The following is a 21,809-nucleotide window of genomic DNA, read 5'->3' as shown; positions in this document are numbered from 1 at the left end:
CACCAGGGTAGACATAGAGAGTGCTCTCATTTATCTAGAAAGACAAATTGATGAGGGTTCTTTCCTGCAAGTATCAGAGCAATCCGAAAAACCAGAGACAACCATGAGTACCCCTCCAGTTATGCAGACTCCTAAAAATGAGGAGAAGAACCTAAAGAGAAGTAGGGAGGAGGCCACTACATCAGCAATAGAAACCTCATGTGCTCAGCTAGAAACAAGCCAAGCAAAAAGGCAAAAAATAAATCATGTCTTTGAACAAGAGGATACAGAGGGCTCAGCTGAGGTCATGAATACAGAAGAAGAAAGAGGTAGGCCTACGATTCCATCTAAAGGCATGTAAGAGCCTTCCACATCACAAACTCAGATGTTGGAAAGGTAGCTTAGTGTCGAAGTGTCTTCCTTTAGAATGTCTACTGACAAAGACCAAGATATCAAGGAAAGATAAAAAGAAATCAAAGCTAGAAATGAAAGGCTTAAGGCCCAAACATATGTGCAGTACCTGAAGCTGACTCCCACTAATCAAACAAGGCTAATGTCATCCTTTGCCATTAATGAGGGAAAGCTACAGATGACTTTTGTTAAACCCACGGCTCAGTAGCCCAACACAACATTAGATTTTAGAAGGTGGATTTTGAAGTGTTGGCAAGGGATATTCATCCCATAGACTAGATTGAACTACATAAATAGGCTAGAGAGATGATATACTCCACCTTGACAGTTAAATCCATAGCTTCTCATTAGCTACAGAACTCACTAAACAACATCTCAACACAATTCCAGTCAGAGAAGGCTTCCTCAAAGGCCAAGGATACAAGGATCAAGTCCTTAGAGGACTTAGTGATTGAATTGGGACACGATCCCAAGGATATAAAAGACATTGAAAAAATTATTAAAAAGAAGGACGATGATATAGTTGCATTGAGGAAATAACTAAAAATACCTCAACTGCAACATCCACAAACATTGGAAGTCCTAGAATCCCAGCAGGGGCATGAAGAACTAATGGCCTTAGTCTTAAAGCTGAATGATTAACTAAAAGAGATAGAAAAAGAATTGGATTCTTTAATCCAATTAGAACAAGCAGATGTGGCCACTTCTTCAACAAATGTTATCCCTATAGTCTCCACAGCAGTGCCATCCACACTAGCAGCATATTTGGCACCTACAACTCCACTTGCAACAGCCTTGCCAGTAACAACATAATCTACATCAAACGCAGGTGCATCAGGAGAGAAAGAAGCATAACTTTTCAAGGCCATGGAAGAGATGTCTATCCAGGCTACTGAAATGAACAAGTTATGAGAAAAGGTTGCAAGTTTCGAAACAGACTGCAAACTTTCCGAACTGAAGCAGAAAGAAGAAGCATAAAAAGCCCCAAGAATGAGTGAAAGGATCAAAGTCTTAGAGAAAGACTTAACACTGGAGAAACCACTTGGGAAAACCAAGGAAATGTTGTGGGACAATATCATTGACTTCATCAAGGATATTTGGTCCTCAATTCAAATTATTTTTGAACAAATAGAGTTGGTAAATATAGCTACAGAAGCTGTCCGAAAAGTGAAGGAGGAGTTAGGAGATAAGCTAGAGGATGCCAATAGACTCATCAACTTCCTCAACAGCAAGAATAGGTATGAGTTCCATGAGATAAATATATAAGATAGGATTGTGACCATTTTAGAATTAGGGAAGGTCCTCTCCAAAAGGAACCTTATGCTTAACTTAGAAGAAAAGTGTCACAATATGCAGGTAGCCATTGATAGGTTCATGGCTAAATTCCAGATTTTAACGAAGAAATGTCTGCCCAGTCTTATGGTTATCAATGACAAACTCATAACATAGTTAGACTATGATACCAGACTCATAAAGTTGGCAAAGGAGAAAGCCAGCTCTTCATCCATAAAAGCATTTCCAACAGGCAAAGTGTTGTACAACACATTTGAGAACTTGTTTTTCCTTAAGCATGAGATAAAACATTTATTCCTCACCAAGCCCAATTTTTCCAAGTATACTGAAGCTGATGAAATATACAGAAGGATGACAAATGTAAAATTATCTGATCCAAAATGGTGGGAGACAATGACTAAATTACTGTGATAAATTTACAGCGAAAGGTTATTGCACAGTAAAAACAGGGTAGCTAGGTAAATAGGTGAAAACAACACATCAAGGTTAAAGAGTATCAGATGAAAGGTAAAAGTTAAAGAAGACTCCAATGTGAAACACTACAACAACAAGCTAGCATAAAGGGATACACTTCAACAATAAATGCCATCACAACCATAATAAAAGGGACAACATGAAAAAAGTTCATTAGCTATCTCTATCTTCTTGCAAGAAGATATTTCTATTTCCTAGATCAAATCTCATGTTGTTTTGAGATATTTTGTAATAATTTTTTTGTATAATACATCATAAATCGAGGTATGTGGGGTGGTTTCCAAAACATTTATATAGACTTCTTGTTCTCAATTCTAAAATTCTATTGTATTAATGATGGGATCAGCTAGCTGGATCAAGGAATAAAGATCAGATATTTCACTGGATTCTTATGTAAAGAAAAGTTCAAATAAGTATTCTCTCATGTTCAATGTTATTTTTCTTTAAGTTTTTTTCCACAATCTTACTTGTATCTCTGAAAATCTAAATGCTATAACATCGAATGATATCTCAAAAATTTCTTAGCTGAACTCTGTTTTGACTATTATGCATATTTAATGTTTTCCTCACTAATCTAAGTTAAGGAATTCTTGATTTCTCCTTAGTTTAGGTAGTCCTTAGTGATCTATAGCAAAGGATTATTAATTTCCCTTTGTTCATGATTATCCTCTGTTCTTTAGCTTAACCCTAGTATGAGGATTCTTAAGTGATTTATCACCCTGGTTAGGATAATTTCACCCATTCGACCTAAAGATTTGCACTTTTCTTTTCTATCCTGCCCTGTAAACATTCCTTTTAATGAATTCATCCAGTTCTGTTATCCATTTGTTGAATCCATAGCCCAATGGCTTAAAGACCTTGCTCTATTCATCTATTCCAATAATTCCACCACCCAACCTTCAATTCAAAACCAAAACCCCAATGAACATTAAGAACTAGCCTAAAATCCCAATAAAACAAAGCTAAATTTCATAGATAGAGCCCTCTCTAAGTCATAGGTTGGCTAGAGCCTATACTTAAAATATTAGTTTGTGGTTACCTTGGTTTATTCATTCTTCTGATAACTTCTAAGGAAAATTATGAGTGATAGCATAGCAGTGACTCCACCGGGGACTTCAAATCCATAGTCCTAATAAAAGTTTAAGAAATTTCTAAATTTATATTTCGAGCCTCTTAAAGAAATTTAGTAGAAGTTATTTAAAAAAGAAAAATCTCACAAAAGAAAAAAATTAGAAAAAGTTTTGAAATTCTGACTTCAAGGAGAACTCATTATACTAGGGCTACCCCAGATCCAAACTTAGCCCCATTATTGATAATCCCAACCTAATTTCAAGAAAATCCAAAAAAGAAGAAAGTTCAACTAGTCACACACCATTAATTAAAGCTAATTCATGTCCTAATGAGTGGTTGTTTTTAGAAGATATTCCCTTTGATGAGCAATTTGATTTGTCATTATTTAAGTCAAAGTCTGAAAGTGAAATTCATGATATTGTCCTAGATCCCGAGTTTATTGCAGACCTTGAAGTCCAAAAAGCCAACAAATCAATTGATGAGTACATTTTGAATTCACCACAATCATCCCTTAGTACTACCAAGATCCCTAAGATTTTTAAACAATTGTCCACTACTCTTAGTTCACCATTATTCCCTTTGACTTTTGAAGTCCATTCCCCACCTCCATTCATACCCTCACTTCCTTACCAACCTAGCACTGCTCATTTACCACTCACCAGTCCTAGTTCATCCTCCACTGCTATATCATCTTCCAATACCTCAACCCCACATCTTAGCCCTTCCCAGCTTATAGCCATGGCAAATAGATATGCTCCCCTTGTCTTACCTGCTCCACTTGGTGCCATGCCAACATACTACCAGAGTAAAGTCATCCAATTATATGGCATAGGACACTACACTGCACAACACCATGTTAATAAGATGACAGACTACTTTAAATTCATGAAATTGATATTGTGGATGTCCAAATGAGACTATTTGCTTAGAATTTAGCTGGTGATGTTGATAAATGGTTTAGATCATTGCCTGATAATAGTATTGATATTTTAGAAGTATTTCATCAACAATTTTTGAATAGATGGGAAAAGAAAAAGAATCCTCTATAGATCCTTTCAGAATATGAAAATATTAGAAGGGGTGTTGAGCATTAGAAAAGGTATGTAATTGCCACCTATTTCATTATTTTTTTCTTTAATTCATAATTTCCTTACATTATGAGATGGGAATATGATGAAGGATTATGATAAAGTTAAAGAGAATTGTGAGTAACTTAAAATGACTAAGTATTACCTTTTTCTATTCAGAAAATGAAGAAAATGGGAGATCACCATTTCAGAGGAAAAGACAAGGCAAAATCAACTGTTGTCCCTTTGACAGGGAACCCCATCCAAACGAGGCAATCCAGATCGGAGTGCATAAGCCAAGAAAAGGAAGAAGAAATGCCATATCAGCACAAGAGGACAAAGAGATAACTGAAGGATAACGATATGGCGAATCCCTCAGGATCCTTTGATCCTGAGGGATCGCTACCTTAAGAATATCTATATCTTTGGTATTTCTGCCTGGCCACTATAAAAAGAGACAGCGCTGCTAGTCCAAGGGGGATAATTATTGTTGTTTTATAGAATTTTCTGTTGCAAACTGAACTTTGATCATCGACTCTCTTTAAAGAGTGATTATTGTAACTCTATTTTCATGATTAATACATAAACTTTGTTGTTGTTTCGTTCTTTGATTCTGAAGTAACCGCAATAATGCGTCCTTCGTGTTAGGGTCCCACCCTAACCCCATTATTTATGTAGTAGGATTGAGTCATAGTTACAGTTAAGTAAAGAGTCAATAAAGCCGATATTAATAATTGTAAGTGGTTAACCCGCATTTAATGACGGGACCACAGTTAGTTGCAAATGGGCCATGGTATTAGATAGATGGTATTAATAAGAACCATGGTATTGCATGTACGAATCATATATAAAGGATAGAGACTCCCTGTGAGGAGCATCATGTCTTATTTTGTAATCGAGCTCGGCTCTATTGGAGGTTGCCCCCTCGAAGAGGTAAGTGAAAATTTCTTTCTGAATAATAAAATACTTGCTGTTGTTCCTCACTGCTCTAGGTTTTGGGTATATTTCTTTGCATATTTGGTATTCTGGTATTGTCTTGCAGGTTAAGAGCATAACAAGTGGTATCAGAGCACTTCCCAGGGTCGGTGGGATCTCCATTTTTTAGCAAAATATTTTTGTCTAGAGACGTGTTCTGGCATCTTTAAACCACAGGATATGTCGTTGAGTGCATAAACCTGCGGATTTGGGGAGGCATGCACGCAGGAAATACAAGAGGTGGTCACTCTTGTTGGACTCCCTTGTAACCCCTGTGGGTACCCCTTCGAATAGTAGCGCATTAGACAGAACCATGCACGGACTATCTTCCAAGTACCCTCTGGGTATATCGGAAGCCCCCTAGCTCCTTTGAAACCTCGCCATAGATAAATCGTCGGCCGTCTTGCTGCTATAGTACACCAAGGATAGCACTCAAAGAGATTACTTGCCCATATGATAGGGTAGTCGGTTTGTGATGAGCCCCGAATTGGGTAACTTATTGGGCTCATTTTGCCTAATTGTCCTTGTTCAATCCTCCGTTTGTCATAGATTATGCATGTTTTTCTAGTATGTTTATGTTATTTGAACGAATAAGGGTGGTCAATCTACCAAGGAGGCTAATACGTGGTCATTTAAGGTTTTTTGGACAAATTTTGGAGCAAAACCAAGCAATTATGGCCCAGGTGACAACCAAGCTTGAGGTGAGGATTCATAGGGAGGTTTTCTGTGGCATTAAATGGCCCTTCCTCAAAATCTCCACCCTCAACTCCGAGCTCAACAGGCCACCAAAACGAGTTCTAAAGGTAGCCAAACAGCTTTGGGAAGAGTGACTGTTTACTAGCAGTTGGAACAGCCGAGTCCCTTGAATTTAGCAAGGCTTCTAGCCCCCTCGTATTGTATAAATAGGAAGGCCTCAGCCTTTGTAGTTACTTTTTGAACTGTTGGTATTTGCAGTATAGTGTTGTCCTTTTTCAACTCCTTTTTCTTAGCTACTTCTGTAGAACTTTCTTGTGATGATTATTTTTGAGTAATGAGAAGCAGCTCTACTTGGCATCTGATCTGAGTTCTTTATAGGAGCCTGCAGCTCTTGGGGTTGGGCCCAACCAGAGTGCTAAGGCCTCCTTTATGTATTGTTATTTGTCCTTTATGTATTTGCAAACTCATTTCTGTTAAGTAGATTAAATCTCGCTGATTAACTAGGTCACTGTTAATGGTTAGAAAGACTATTGATGTTCAAATTTAGTTGATAGGTTGTTAACAGGGAAAAGCTTCAAAAAGGCCATCAAACATCTCTGATTTTACCTCTCCCTCAGTGGGATTAGGAGCTGGGATCAGGGTGACCTTGCTGCCCACAAAAACACTGATTTTTGGGTGACGAGAGAATAGAAGGTACCTTCCCCATCCGAGAGACCGATGGGGACATGAAAATGAAGAACATAAGTCCCTCAGACTTACCTCATTTCCATGGATTGACCACTAAAGACCCTGATACCTTCCTGTTTGAGTTTGTTGTCCTTTGTCGAACTTATGACTATACAGAAGATGAGAAAAAGTTGAAACTCTTTCCCTCTACCCTCAAGGATGCAGCATTACGCTAGTTCATGGGGTTACTTGGAAACAGTATCACTACTTGGGCTCAGATGAAACAAGCCTTTAACAACAAATATCGTGATTACTGTAGGTCAAAGGAAACCAAGGGAGAAATCTTTCGGATGACCATGGGAAATGATGAGTCTTTATAGGACTACGAGGAAAGGTTCCAACTCAGCTATAAATGGGCCAGGTGCACACTTGACCCTGAATCTCTAAAGCTGGTTCTGCTCCGAGGGGTCCCTGAAGACCTTCTAGATACCCTTCACATGCTAGCTAGGGGAGACATTTACCAACTACCTTATGAGGACATAAGGACTGTGTTTAGAAACCACTCTAGGGCAACCCGAAAAAGAGGTAGGGGGAATCCACTTTCAGCTAGTACTACCTTCTCCAAGCATGCGTTTGCTAATTAGATGGAAGACCTCAAAAGTGAGATGAGACATACCATTGCCATGCAACTTGATACTTTCTGAATCCAACAAAAGAAAGAGAAAGCTGAGAGGGCTTTGGCCATTTTTTGTTTCAGATGTACGAGGAAGCACCCTAAGAACGAGTGTCCATTGCACTCAGTAGAGGTATGTTTCATTTGTGAGGAGAACCACCCCACAAACCAATGCCCAACCTTACCCGGATTCAAAGCCATGTATCAAGGGACTGAGGCACCCACTGAACCTCTCTACTTCCTCAACCAAAGTAGGCCACATGGACCCAGACCTTACCAACAGGGGATGCAAGGGACATCCCAAGCTTATTATAGCCCCAACCAATCTGCTCACATGCCTTCTTGGGGTCCCCCTGCTCATCCTTCCTGGTTTGCACCTCCTCCGTGGTATTATCAACCTCAATACCATACTCAGCCCACTGCTCATCAGTTTCACTCACATGTCCAGCCATAGCCTCAGTGGAATGCACCTCAACCAGGGTGGAGGCCCCAATACAGCTCTCCTCTCGCCATTCTGTCTCCACCACCGGCTCAGCCACAACCATTACCTCCTGCTCCTCCAAGACAACCCCAGATGCTTGCTCAACCGAACCCCAACAACCAACAGGCCCAGCAGGTATACACTGGGGAGACAACATGTCCTACCTATGCTGTGGAGATCCAGGAGATTAACCCGCGATCCAGGAATACCCTTCCAGATCGCCAACCTCCTCCCCCATGGGATGAGGAAGAGAAACAAGAAAGTGAACCCAAAGCCATTCCACCCTTTCTTGAGCGACTAACAGTAACCACGCAACCAAACCCAGAGGAGACTGAACTTCTGGGAGAACTGAAGCAGTTGTGTGTGAAAATACCACTTCTCTAGGCCATCAAAGATGTACTGATATACAACAAATTGATTAAGGAGAAGTGTTTCAAGCACCCAGGCAGGTGAAACAGAGATGCCTCGACTATCAATGTCATCGGACAACTGTCCAATCTAATGTTGGGGCAAGTAATCTGTCCAAAGTATTTGGACCCTGGGAGTCCTGTAGTTGATGTCCACATCAATGGCACCATAATTCCCCATACCTTGATTGATCTAGGGGCTGCCATTAATGTGATGACCAGGGACACCATGCTTAAACTCAACCTTCAGAATTCCTTAAGGAAGACCTCGACAGTCCTGCAGTTGGCAGATCGCTCCACCGTGACTCCCGAAGGGATCGTGGAAGAAGTCTTGGTCTCTGTTGACTCTTGGGAGTACCTTGCGGACTTATTTGTCCTTCAGCCAAAGGAAAAGCTCACTGGATATCCCCTCATTTTGGGAAGGCCTTGGTTAGCCACTGTGGATGCTTACTTCAGTTGTCGAGCTGGAAGTATGACCATCAAGAATGGGCCTATGTCCAAGCAGCTAGTCCTATATCCTCCTGCCCAACCTCTGCTAGAACATGACTTACCACTCTGGTTGGAAGAAGGATATGAGGATGAGGTCTACTCTGCACAATTGTGCATAGTAGAAACCACTAGGGGAGGTCCTCAAACCGAGGATTATTTGATTGAGACTTTGATTCAAAATCCACCTTCTAGTGGACTGTCCTTAGAGGAATTGGTGGAAGATACCCAAGCCAGCACCGTACTGGACCTCTGTGTGACTGATCCAACCTCTCCCAGAGTTAAGAATGTGGAGTTTGGTCTCGAAATAACTTTAAAGATCAGCTACTCCCTATATCCTTCCCAGGAGAAGGAGCTGTGTAGCTTACTGAAAAATCATTTAGGTGCTTTCACTTGGAGATATAAGGAGATGAAAGGAGTCCATCCTTCGGTCTGTACCCATCACATCTACATTAAAGAAGATTGTAAACTAGTCAGGTAGCCTCAGAAGAGAATGAATCTAGCCCTTAAGGACATTGCCAAAGAAGAATTGAAAAAATTATTAGATGCAGGATTCATCTACCCTATCTCTGATAGTGAGTGGGTATCGCCTCTAGTGCTTGTGCCCAAAAAGAACAGGAAGTGGAGAATCTGTGTAGATTACCGAGAACTTAAAAAAGCCACCAAGAAAGACCATTTCCCTTTGCCATTCATAGATCAGGTGTTGGATGGACTGGCAGGGAAGAAGTTCTTCTCTTTCCTAGATGGGTTCAGCTGGTATAACCAGATCCAAATCAACCCGGAAGACCAAGATAAAACCACCTTCACCTGTCATTGGGGTACCTTTTCCTATGAAGTCCTTCCCTTTAGGCTATGCAACGCACCTGCCACTTTCCAGAGAGCAGTATTGAGCATCTTTTCTGAGTTGGTCCATGATTTGGTAGAAATCTATATGGATGACTTTACTCCTTATGGGTCCAACTTCCAAGAAGCATTGACTAATCTGGGAAAAGTTCTAACCAAGTGCATTGAGATGAACCTATCCCTCAGTCCCAAAAAATGTGAATTCCTAATGACTGAAAGGACTGTGCTAGGTCATACCATTTCTCGGCAAGGATTACAGGTGGACCCTAATAAGATTGCTATCTTCCAAAAGGTTCGACCTCCTCAAAAGGTAAGATATGTTCGGAGTTTCCTAGGCTTAGCAGGATATTATCGAAGATTCATTAAAGACTTCAGTAAGCTAGCCTTGTCGTTGTTTTGCCTCTTAGGGAAAGATGTTGAGTTTAAATGGACTGACAACTATCAAGGGGCATTGGATGAGTTGAAAGATAAGCTGGTGTCCGCCCTGATCTTGAGAGGTCCAAACTGGGCCCTACCTTTCCACATCCACACTGATGCCTCAAAAAAAGCCATAGGGGCAGCCTTAGGACAAGTTGAGGAGAAAGTACCATATTCCATATACTTCATCAGCAAAAACCTGTCCAAGGTAGAAATGAACTATACTGTAACCGAGAAAGAGTTCCTGGCTGTAGTCCATTCCCTAAACAAGTTCAGACACTACATCACTGGTTATCAAACATTTGTACACACTGATCATGTTGCGATTAGATATTTAATGAATAAGCCTGATGTCAATGCTCGTATCATTAGATGGTTACTTTTGTTGCAACAATTTGATTTGACTATTGTCAACAAGCCAGGTAAGGAAAATGTTGTTGCTGACTTCTTGTCTAGATTGGACTTGCCTGCAGGTGAAGAAGGAACAGTGGATGACCAGATGCCAGATGAACATCTGTTTGCTATCTCAGTACTCTCTCCATGGTTTGCTGATATAGCAAATTACTTGGTCTCAGCACAATTCCCTCCGCATCTATCCTCAAAGGAGAAGAGCAGAATTGTAAGGAAGAGTGCCCCGTTCACTTGGATTGGGGGCAACCTGTTTAAAATTGGCACAAATCAGATCTTGAGACGTTGTGTTAGGGAGGAGGAAGTCTTCGACATCCTCCTAACCTATCATGACGGACCTTGTGGAGGCCACTTTGCAGCCAAAAGGATTGCCTTCAAAATTCTACAGGCAGGCTACTATTGGCCTACTCTTCATCAAGATGTCAGAAGATACATCAGCCAGTGTGACCGATGTCAGAGGATGGGGAAACCAACTCCAAGGGATGAAATGCCTCTCCAACCTCAAGTGACCTTCAAGCCATTTGAGAAGTGGGGCATGGATTTTATGGGTCCTATCAACCCTACTTCAAAGCAACGGTCTTACATCATTGTGTGCACCGAATATCTGACCAAGTGGGCAGAAACAAAGGCAATCAAAGCAGCAATGGAATAAAAGGTGGCTGAGTTTCTGAGGGAAAATATCTTATACAAGTATGGCTACCTAAAGAGAGTTAGTCACAGATCAAGGAAGCCAGTTCACCTCCAACCTGATTGAATACTTGCTCGCGCATCACAAGATCAAGCACAAGACTTCCACCCCCTATCATCCTCAAGCAAATGGGTAGGTGGAAGTCACTAATAGAGCATTGGAAGGGATTTTGACTAAGGTTGTGAGCAACAGCAGAAAGGATTGGACAGATCGCCTAGTTGAGGCCACCTGGGCCTACAACACCACTTGGAAGACTACAACCAGTTTCACACCTTATGAGCTGGTCTACGGGAAGAAAGCTTTGCTGTCCATAGAGTTCAAGTACAATAAATTGAGGGTGGCAGCTCAGCTGGACCTAGATCTCAGCCATGCTCAACGTGAAAGATTATTGTATCTGAATGGATTAGATGAACAGAGAATGCAGGCCCTCCTCCACTCAGAAGTAGTTCAACTCCAGAGGAAGATATGGCATGACCAGCACCTTAATGAAAAGCAATTCCAGCTGGGAGATCGGGCGCTACTGTATGACTCAAGATACAAGGATTTCAAAAGAAAGATGAGGAAAAGATATTTAAGACCATATACAGTGGAGAAATGCAATGAAAATGGTTCAGTCTTTATCAGGACCATTGATGAAGAAGCCATCCCCATGCTTGTCAATGGGCATCGATTGAAAATCTACAAGAAAACCCTTTCAAAGCAGAAGTTCATTGAAACTGTGCAAAAATTAGTGATGGTAGTAGAGCAGGGTTTTGCCTCTATTCCAGCCACACCTTGATCATAAAAAAAAAAAGGGGGGGAATAAAAAGATCCCTGGGTGAAAACCTCACTGAGGTGCTCAGGGCAGACAGTGAGGTTGAAAACCTCATGGAGGCACCCCAGTTGTCTCTCAGAAAAAAACGAAATGGAATAACAAAAGATCCTTGGGCGAAAACCTCTCTGAGGCACCCAGGGTAGAGAGTGGGGGTGAAAACCTCATGGCGGCACCCTTGCTATCTCTCAAAAAGAAAAAAGAAAAAAGAAAAAGAAACAGGTATAATCTTTGGAATTATTGCAGGTTGCAGGGAATACAGTGCAGATAAAGAAGGTCGCGCAAAATGAGGACAGGGGTTTGTACCAAGCTACTAGACATCCTCACAGACACCCCCTCCATGGCCACTCACTTTTTCTAGGATTTGAACACATTCAGGTCAAGATTCAACCTCCTACATGAAGTTCTCAGCTTTCTACAGGAAGTTTTGGGGTTTTCTACAAGAAGTTTCGCATTTCTACAGGAAACATCCTGTAGAGACTTCGGGCAGGCCGAAATCAATTCTGGAAAAGGATTTAAAGCTTGAAGTCTGTTGATGAGACCTGCAGCCACTCCTCTCTTCTATCCATCATTGGTTTCATCTCTTTCCACCGCCATTGCAACAATCTGGTCCTGTATTCCTACACAATCATGCAAAAAGACTTGTTTTCTTCAGATTGCAATTTTTTTTCAAGGGAAAAATCAAGTACATGAAGGCTCGAACACTCTACCTATTAAAGCTTCATCGGGACGCTTCAATCGTGAATACAACCCTGCTCATTTCAGCATGCATCCCAGGAGGAGAAACAGCTATAGGATGTCCTACAGGAATCCTGTAGCAATTGATCCGCCTGGAGTACACACTATGGAATCAATAGAAGTTGAAATCAACGCAGGCGGCATGTAACCAACTCCTCTTGAATGTGAGCACCTCCTCGACCACTGAGAAAAGACAGAGTCGTGCATGCAACATTCACCACCAGAGGATCGGGTCCCGAAGCCTTGCATGCAACATTAGCCAATGAACCAAGGAATTCCAGTGCCTATGCACGAAGCAGCAGTGAGAAAAGCCATCATTCCACGTCTGGAAACCTGCAGAGCATGTCCATGGCCACATACGTAAGTGCCTAACCTTATTTTGTCAAATTGCATAGACTATACTATGAAAATTGCATGTATGTGAATGGTGTGGATTGAACAAATTTGGTGGCTAGTCAATTGGCCACCCACAATTAGTCGAATGGCCTCATGGGATCTGAACGAGCTCGGTTACGCTCAAATCCACCAAAGGGACATGGAGACGACACGTGGGAAGTGTCCAGTCGAGGAAAATCGGTGGATTTGCAGTGAAATCGGCAGATGGGTAGGGATGATGGCGGGTAATGGTAGAGATAGAAAAATGGTGGTCAAAGACACACCGGAGAATGATGGCCATGACGTTGGCCAATGGATCGGCTTGGACACCTCACCCCCATGCCATGAATTGCGCCGTAATTCAAAATCCTTCAGCCATAACACTCACATTAACCACTGTCATTTACTCTTGCAACCGGTTTTCAGTAACGTACGCGTCCTCCTCATCTGCACTTCGTTAGCCTGAGCTTCTCGACCCGTTTCAAACTCCTCCCACGTCCCAGGCTTGCTTAGAAGTGCCATGAAATCCTCCAGAAGCCGGCAAAGCTCTCTATAGGAAGGAGCCCTACAGGAAGCACAGCATAGCCCCCGGAGCAGAGAGACCCGGATCTTCTGTGTTGGAATTGGAGTTTTGAAGAGAGGTAGGCTCGAAAACCGCCATACCCATGCATGATATTTTGAAAGGTGGTAAATTAAACTGTTTGGAGTAGGAGAATTATGACAAGTTTGCCTATGGGTCAAGAATGGTGGTTTGCCTGTGTGATACACGAAGTTTTTTTAGTTGGTTATGTGTTACATTCTCCTCCACGGTGCTTGTTAACAAATTCCTCTGTAGAAACGATAAACCATTGTAAGGGCTGACCTGTGCATAAAGAATGTGACCTGTATGTGATTGTTGTGACAATTAAGCTCTGCACTCTATCTATGAAAGCCTAATTTCCTTTTGACAGTCAAGTTTTGGGTAGCAGCAGCATTATAACTAGGGGATTGGTGAGAAGGGAGATACATACATCTGAGAAACCCTGTCCTGAGAATCAAAGGAGTAAACCATACACAGAATTCCCCTTCTGATCAGAACACAAGCCAAAACAGAGCATTTTTACCATGCCAGGAGGGTTTATTAGAAAGGAACCCTCGGATTCTAGGAAATTGCGAGAAAACCCCGAGGTGGTAGACCTATTTACTCATGCCAATTGTATGACCTTCTGTGACAAGATTCAAGGTCACGATGATGAGGTAATAGAAGAATTCCTAATGTCTCTGCAGCCTAAATCCAAGATACTGGCCACTGTAAATTCTAGAGGATTGACCTTAAAACTCACCCCACAACTCATTAGTCGAGTCACTGATTTGGCATTGGGGATACCCTGGAGTAAAGAGGAGAAGGCATTGGGCCAAAAAGATAAAAAGGCATTCTTCCTACCAGAAGAACAGTTTTCAGAGGATAAAAATGGCGTTCGGAGAGCCAGCCTACATCTATTTTGGAGCGAGGTCAGCCTTCAGATCATGAAATACATTACCTGTGAGGGGCAGTTCAATATTGTATATGGTTATCACTTCTGGTTGTTAATTGAGCTCATGCATAAGATGGATTTACCCACAGAACAAAAGTTAAGCATCCCATATTTCCTCCTAGAATCATTAATGGAGTGTGGCTCAAAAATAAAGGAAGGGACACCGGATCAGCTAGCTCATCATGGGCTTATCAAGCTTCTAGTAGAAGATGCCCTCCATACCTATACTCTATCCTGGGAGATTTTCTGCAATATGTCCAAGAATGATGATATCCGGATTCTGGCCGAGGAACTCACCTCATCCAGCAGTGAGGAAAGGGAGCACATTGAGGCAGAAGAGAAAGCCAAGGGTAAGGATCATCGGGACAGACCACCATAGAAAAATCAAAAAGAGAAACAAAAGAAGGGCCAAGCTGCTGAGCCCAAAACTGTAGGTGGAATAAAGGCACAAACACCAAGGGAGAAACGGTTGCAAATCAGGGTAGAAAGGACCGAAAAAGTCCAAGCAAGTGAGGGCACATCCAAGGAAACAACAGAAAAATTGAAGGAGAAAGCACCCCCAGCCAAGCAGACCAAAACAATGAAAATTGTTTCTACAGGAAGCCCGAAAACGGCTTCTACAGGAAGATAGAAAACAGTTAGCACAGGACTTTCTACAGGAAGTTTGAAGACAGAGCAACAGAGGGAAAAATCACCTGAAATTTTAGCTAGGGAGGCAGCAGCTATGCTAGCCACCCTAAGCACATCTCCCAAGCAGAAGGGAAAGTGAAAGAGGGAGCCTCCCCTATATTTTAAGGCAAGAAGGAGTGTGAGGATTAAGACTGGCAGACCCCGGCCACCTTCAAAAGAACCAATCACAATTGTAGACACCCCTACCACACAAAAGGAGAGGTCCCCCTCCAAGGTATCCATCACTTATGAAAGGGGAAACCCGAAGACATCCACCTAGAGGGAGAGAATGAAAATGTTGGACACAAAGGCCTCTCTACAGGATGCTGAGACTATTCTACAGGAAACACTGGCTAGGTTGAAGGAGACCGAAGCAAGGGAAGGTGAGGCAGCTAAATCACCATAGGAGGAAGAAACGTTCGAGAACAATGTGGAACCTAGCCCCCAGCCCAGCTTGGGCTCCCACTATAACTTCTTAGAGGCCAGAAAGATCATTCCTCAAAAGTTCACAGTGCCACTTTTCCTTGCACTAGAAGAAGAGAGAGTGAGGACCCACACTTAGATGAAAATCGCTAAGTCCAAGGGTGTGGCGGATATAGGTCCTTCGGAGGAACAACTCAAAGAGGAAAGAAGGGAATTGGCTCTGGTACGACATGTGGAGAGCAGCTAGCGGGTCAAGCTACAGGAAGAAAATGAGCTTCTTAGACAGCAGCTACAATTACAGCGACAAAGGAAGGAAGACAGGCCTCATATCTTGGGAGAACAACAGCAACAGGAGGAGCCCACAACAGCCAAAGATACCCCTAATAAACAAAAGAGAAAGGAAGGGATGCAAACTGAAATTGAGACACTGAATTGATAGCTACAGGAAAAAGAATTGGAGACACAGTCTCTGAAACAGCAGGTACAAGAAAAGGAGGCCCAACTGGCCTGCATGGCCATCTAGGCAATGGAAGCTCTGCAGTTTAGGCAGCCTGCCAAATCCTATGCCCTATACTTCAAGGATCAATGGTTACAGTTTCAGATCAACACCTTGGCCCAAAGGGGCATCACCCCATTCCAAAATTATCATCAATTTGCAGCTCTATGTGGCAGTAGTTCATCTGAGGATAGGGCCAAATTATCAGAGTTCTACTTGCACAACTTCCCCCTTCCGAACATGAACGCATGGGATCCCAACACGGTGATAGGAGATGTCCAGCTTATGGCCATGGCATCGTGGATGAGCCATGAGGAGAAGAGAGCAACAGAGGTCCACAGTATCATAGGCAGCGAGCTCAGTGAGCCACTCATGATCAGAGAAGAGCCGGATGACCCCTTAGCAGTGATAAGTGACCACCAGCACTTGGCCAACAGTCCTCAGGATCTACCAGAATACATTGGGCAATAGGCTCAAGCCATTGCCCACCTTGAGGACATGGAGAGACTGTTGGGAGAAAACTGCATGCATGCTTGCACAAGGCGGTGGAACACACTCCCTCACAGCCTGAAGATAAAAGAATACCACTCTCCCACCAGGATGATGGAAGCCTTGGCAAGGGTACCTCTCTACAAACAGTTGATGCAGAATTTGTAGGCCAATTGGATTAGCCTGAAATTCAGTCCTCCTTTACTTTTGGGATTGCTAGAAGGAGTGAAGGAACAGGAGGAAGGTAGACAAAGGGAGGAAGTGGAAAGGAAGGCAGGATTCCATGACCAAGAAGAGGATATCACATTAGAGGCCTAGGATGTGAGGGAGGCGATCAAAGCCATAAAGGATGATGAGTTGGACTAGTTGCTCAGAGGATGAGCAACCCATTTAGCAGGGGGGTGATGATGAGCCCCAAATTGGGTAACTTATTGGGCTCATTTTGCCTAATTGTCCTTGTTCAATCCTCCATTTTTCATAGATTATGCATGTTTTTCTAGTATGTTTATGTTAATTGAACGAATAAGGGTGGTCACTCTACCAGGGAGGCTAATACGTGGTCATTTCAAGTTTTTTGGACAAATTTTGGAGCAAAACCAAGCAACTATGGCCCAGGTGATAGCCAAGCTTGGGGTGAGGATTCGTAGGGAGGTTGTCTGTGGCATTAAATGGCCCTTCCTTGAAATCTCCACCCTCAACTCCGAGCTCAACAGGCCACCAAAACGAGTTCTAAAGGCAACCAAGCAGCTTTGGGAAGAGTGACTATTTACTAGCAGTTGGAATAGCCGAGTCCCTTGAATTTAGGAGGGCTACTAGCCCCCTCATATTGTATAAATAGGAAGGCCTCAGCCTTCGTAGTTACTTTTTGAAACGCTGGTATTTGCACTATAGTGCTGTCCTTTTTCAGCTCGTTTTTCTTAGCTACTATTGTACAACTTTCTTGTGATGATTATTTTTTAGTAATGAGAAGCAACTCTACTTGGCATCAGATCTGGGTTCTTTATAGGAACCTGCATCTCTTGGGGTTGGGCCCAACCTGAGTGCTAAGGCCTCCTTTATGTATTGTTATTTGTCCTTTATGTATTTGCAAAATCATTTCTGTTAAGTAGATTAAATCTTGCTGATTGACTAGGTCACTGTTAATGGTTAGAAAGATTGTTGATGTTCAGATTTAGTTGATAGGTTGTTAACAAGGAGAAGCTTCAAAAAAGGGCCATCAAACATCTCTGATTTCACCTCTCCCTCAGTGGGATCAGGAGCTGGGATCAGGATGACCTTGTTGCCCACAAAAACATTGATTTTGCTTTGCCATGCAATCACTAGTGTTTGATTTGCATTTGTAGAATTTGGTTACAAGTTCAGACTTTTGCTTGCTTAGATGCATGAGTTAGTATACATGGTTTCATTGCAGTTCAAACTTCTTTTCATTCTCTTTATTGACAGCTAGATCAGATTAGATCAACGTGACTATTGATTTTACAAGTCTTCGTCAGTTCAGTTGGAAAAACGACTTGCAGAGCACCTGTACCACTTCTCTACCTGCCCATACTCCATCAAACTCATCTGATCCATCCCTCAGCTCATCTTCTAGCCTTACGTTTGCCATTTTCTCACATAACCCTAGTTTTTGTGCATCATTGTTTTAGTCCTCCTTGAACAAATATAGCCATCTACATCTGTCCTCAACTCCATCCACCAAGTCCTGGACCACCTCCAGCCCTTATCCTACCTCCATACCCACTCCTTCATCTTTCTTCATACATACATACTCCAAAATCCCATTTCTGAACATCCTGTAGAAAAGTTACAGACATCCTGTAGAAAATCACAGACATCCTGTAGAACCCCTGCAGACTTCCTGTACAAGCTCACGAATGAGGTTTCTTGATAAAAAAACTCTGTGAAACTCTTTGGAAGGGTGTTAGGGACCTCTTAGGCCCTCTCTGAACTTTCCTGACCTCATCCAAGCATCTACTCTGGCCAATCCACCTCTGCACATTCAAAACAGTGAAATCGCATGCATGATAATTCTGGCAACTTATCCAAAAATACAAAAAGATGTTTTTTTCAGATGTTATTGTAGAAGTAGCTTAGATACATGTATTTACCTTCCTAGAAGTCAATGGCATTTCTTTTAGTAGCATGCATCCTCTTTCTTGCATCGGTAGGGATAGCTGGTAAAATTAGGATTTGCTAGGGTTTGCGTTTCCTTTCAGCTTTCCAGTTTGTTTCTGCAAGTAGATCAACCTTCTTTAATTTATCTTTCATCCATCAGTTAAAAAGCTTCTTCTCAGAGCTCATAGAAGTTGGCTTAAGCTCCTAGCAGACTTGTGCCAGCTGACCAAGTGACAGCTGCGGCAAGAGCTAGTACTTGTGCATACAGCACTGTCGCTTCCAAGTTTGTTACAAACTACCAGGTTGATAAAAGTAAAGAAGGGAGTCCTAGGAGTTGTAGCATTATTGCTGCAATACTGGAGCTCACCCGTTTGTACGGCTAAGGGTATAGTTGATCCTCCTTAGTTAGTGCCCTGAAACATTGGGCCAGGTACTACTATCAGACCCTTATGTATATTGCGATCTGTAGCACCTGACACTCCTCGAGACCATAGTTCCCTTCTCTATCTCTAGATCATGCATAATCTTTGCCAGATCAGATTTCAGCCATTTAGATCTCTCAGATCCATTAGATCTGCCATCCAGATCTGAGTAGTTGTGTGGGTTCCTATACCTGGGCGTGATTTTTGCATGACTTTTGGTAACATTGACATTTTGGACCCCCCCCCCCGTGGCACTTATTGGTGACTTAGCCCATAAGAATCAGGATGACGAGCTGAGCAAGGTGGTACCATTCAATTGTTAGTGCCACAAAAAATTCGGGCGGTCCCAAATTTCAAGTACATCAAATCTGTGCATGGTAGAAACTAGAGCTCAAGTTATGGCCAATGAGAAGATCAAAAAACTTGAACAATCCTTGAAATACATCCAAGACGAGCTGGCAAAAATAACTACAACACTCTCTATGGGCAAGGCGGAAGCCCACGAGGAGGCGTATATTGGCAATGAACATAGTGAGGGTGAGTCTAGCCACTCTCTTCACCTCTGGGGCACCCACCAACAATCCCGTCCGCAACCACCCAAGCTGGATATGCATAAATTTGAAGGCTCTTACCCGATAGCATGGATAGCATAGATGGAGCAATATTTCAATCTGAATTACATTTTGGATAATGCCATTCAGATTATGGTCGGGAGCATGTACTTGGACAATGAAATATGGCAATGGTGGCAATGGCATCAACGTTGCAATGGAAGGCCCTTGACTTGGGAAGCATTCAGAAAAGCTCTTATGGAGCGCTTTGACCATGACTCTGCTTTTTTGGGTCATCTCACTAAGCTCTGACAGACTGGCACAATGGATGAATATATTACAGCCTTTGAAGCCTTAGCTTTCCACACTCTAGGTCTACAAGATGAGTTCTACATGGAACGTTTTATCAGTGGTCTTAAAGAGGCCATACAAGCTCACGTCCGACTACACCACCCTCCCACATGGTCGGAGGATTGCAAGGTAGCTCATGAAGTTGAACGTGCATTAGCGGCCCAGTTCAATCGCCCAAATTTCACCTCCAAGGGTCATCCCCCATCGGCTCACAGCACTACCCAAACACTTATGGTTCAAATGGTGTCACCTGCAGAAAAGGCAGAAAGAAGAAAGCAGCGATTATGTTACTACTCTGATGAAAAATACTCCCCCGGTCATAAATGAAAGGAGCCCAAATTCTTTCAAATTGATGCTACTAATCATAGCTCATCGGAGGAAGCCCCACCACTCGAGGAACCAGAGGAGGAAGAAGAGGACAACGAGAAGGACCATGTCCCTGAAGAACCAATTATTTCGCTGCATGCTTTGGCAGGTATTTCTTCTCCTCAAACTCTCAAAATCGAAGGTTTTATTAAGCATAGGCCAGTGGTAGTCTTGATTGATAGTGGAAGTACACATAATTTTATCCATCAAAGACTCATGGAAGCAGTGCATTGTTTTGTATGAGCAGTTTCTAACTTCCAAGTCCAAATTACAGATGTGGGAACAATGAAATGTGACGGCCGCTGTGAAAACGTCAAACTTCAAATGGGGGATTATCAGTTAAAGGCCCACATGTTTTCCATCCACATGGGAGGGTGCGACATTGTCCTTGGTGCTGAATGGCTTCGCACACTAGGCCCAATCACAATGGATTTCCGGAAGTTATATATGAGCTTTAAGCAGAACAACCACACACATACCCTCTGCAAACTCCAGACGGGAGCTTCCTCTATCCGCAGCTCACATAGGATGGAAAATTTGTTAAAAAAGGGCCATCATGGAGTTATAGCTCAACTCGATGCCATCCAGGCTGTCGAACCCAATTCTCTTCCGATTCATCCTGAGATGCAACAGATCTTAAATAATCATCTGTTAGTCTTTGACAACCCTAATGAGCTTCCACCCTTGAGAGGGGAACATGATCATAGCATCAATTGGATCCCAAGGACCCAACCATCAAATGTGCACCCATATAGATATCCATTTGCCCAAAAGAATGAAATAGAAAAAATAATCAAGGAACTTTTGGAAGCAGGTGTCATTCGTCCCAGCATTAGTCCTTATTCATCACCGATTGTCATGGTGCTCAAGAAAGATGGGGAATGGCGTATGTGTCTAGAATTCAGGGCCCTCAATAAGTTGACAGTAAAAGATAAATTTCCCATCCTGGTTGTTGATGATTTGTTGGATGAACTAAATGGGGCTCACTTCTTCATTAAGTTTGATCTTCATTCAGGCTACCACCAAATTCACATGAAAGAAGTCGACATTCCAAATATTGCTTTCCAAAATCATGAAGACCATTATGAGTTTCTGGTCATGCCATTCAATTTTTGTAATGCCCCATCTACTTTTTAGAGCCTTATGAACCACCTGCTCAAACCATATCCTAGAAAATGTGTCCTTGTTTTCTTCGATGACATCCTCATCTATAATTGCACTTGGGCCACACATCTTCAGCATGTAGATCAACTCTTGCACCTGCTTCGCGAGCATAAATTATTTGTTAAGATGTCCAAGTTTTCTTTTGGCATGGAAGAAGTTCAGTATTTGGGCCACATTGTGGGGCATGAAGTGTCAGGGTGGACCCCAAAAAGATCCAGCCAATGCAGGATTGGCCTAAACCTAAGAACTGGAAGAGCCTGAGAGGATTTTTGGGTCTCACGGGCTACTAT

This window comes from Pinus tabuliformis, chromosome 6 (assembly GCF_031772625.1).
Source record: "Pinus tabuliformis cultivar Carrire ecotype Pingquan chromosome 6, CPIR1, whole genome shotgun sequence".
NCBI classification, from domain to species: domain Eukaryota; kingdom Viridiplantae; phylum Streptophyta; class Pinopsida; order Pinales; family Pinaceae; genus Pinus; species Pinus tabuliformis.
This window is presented reverse-complemented; position numbering follows the sequence as displayed.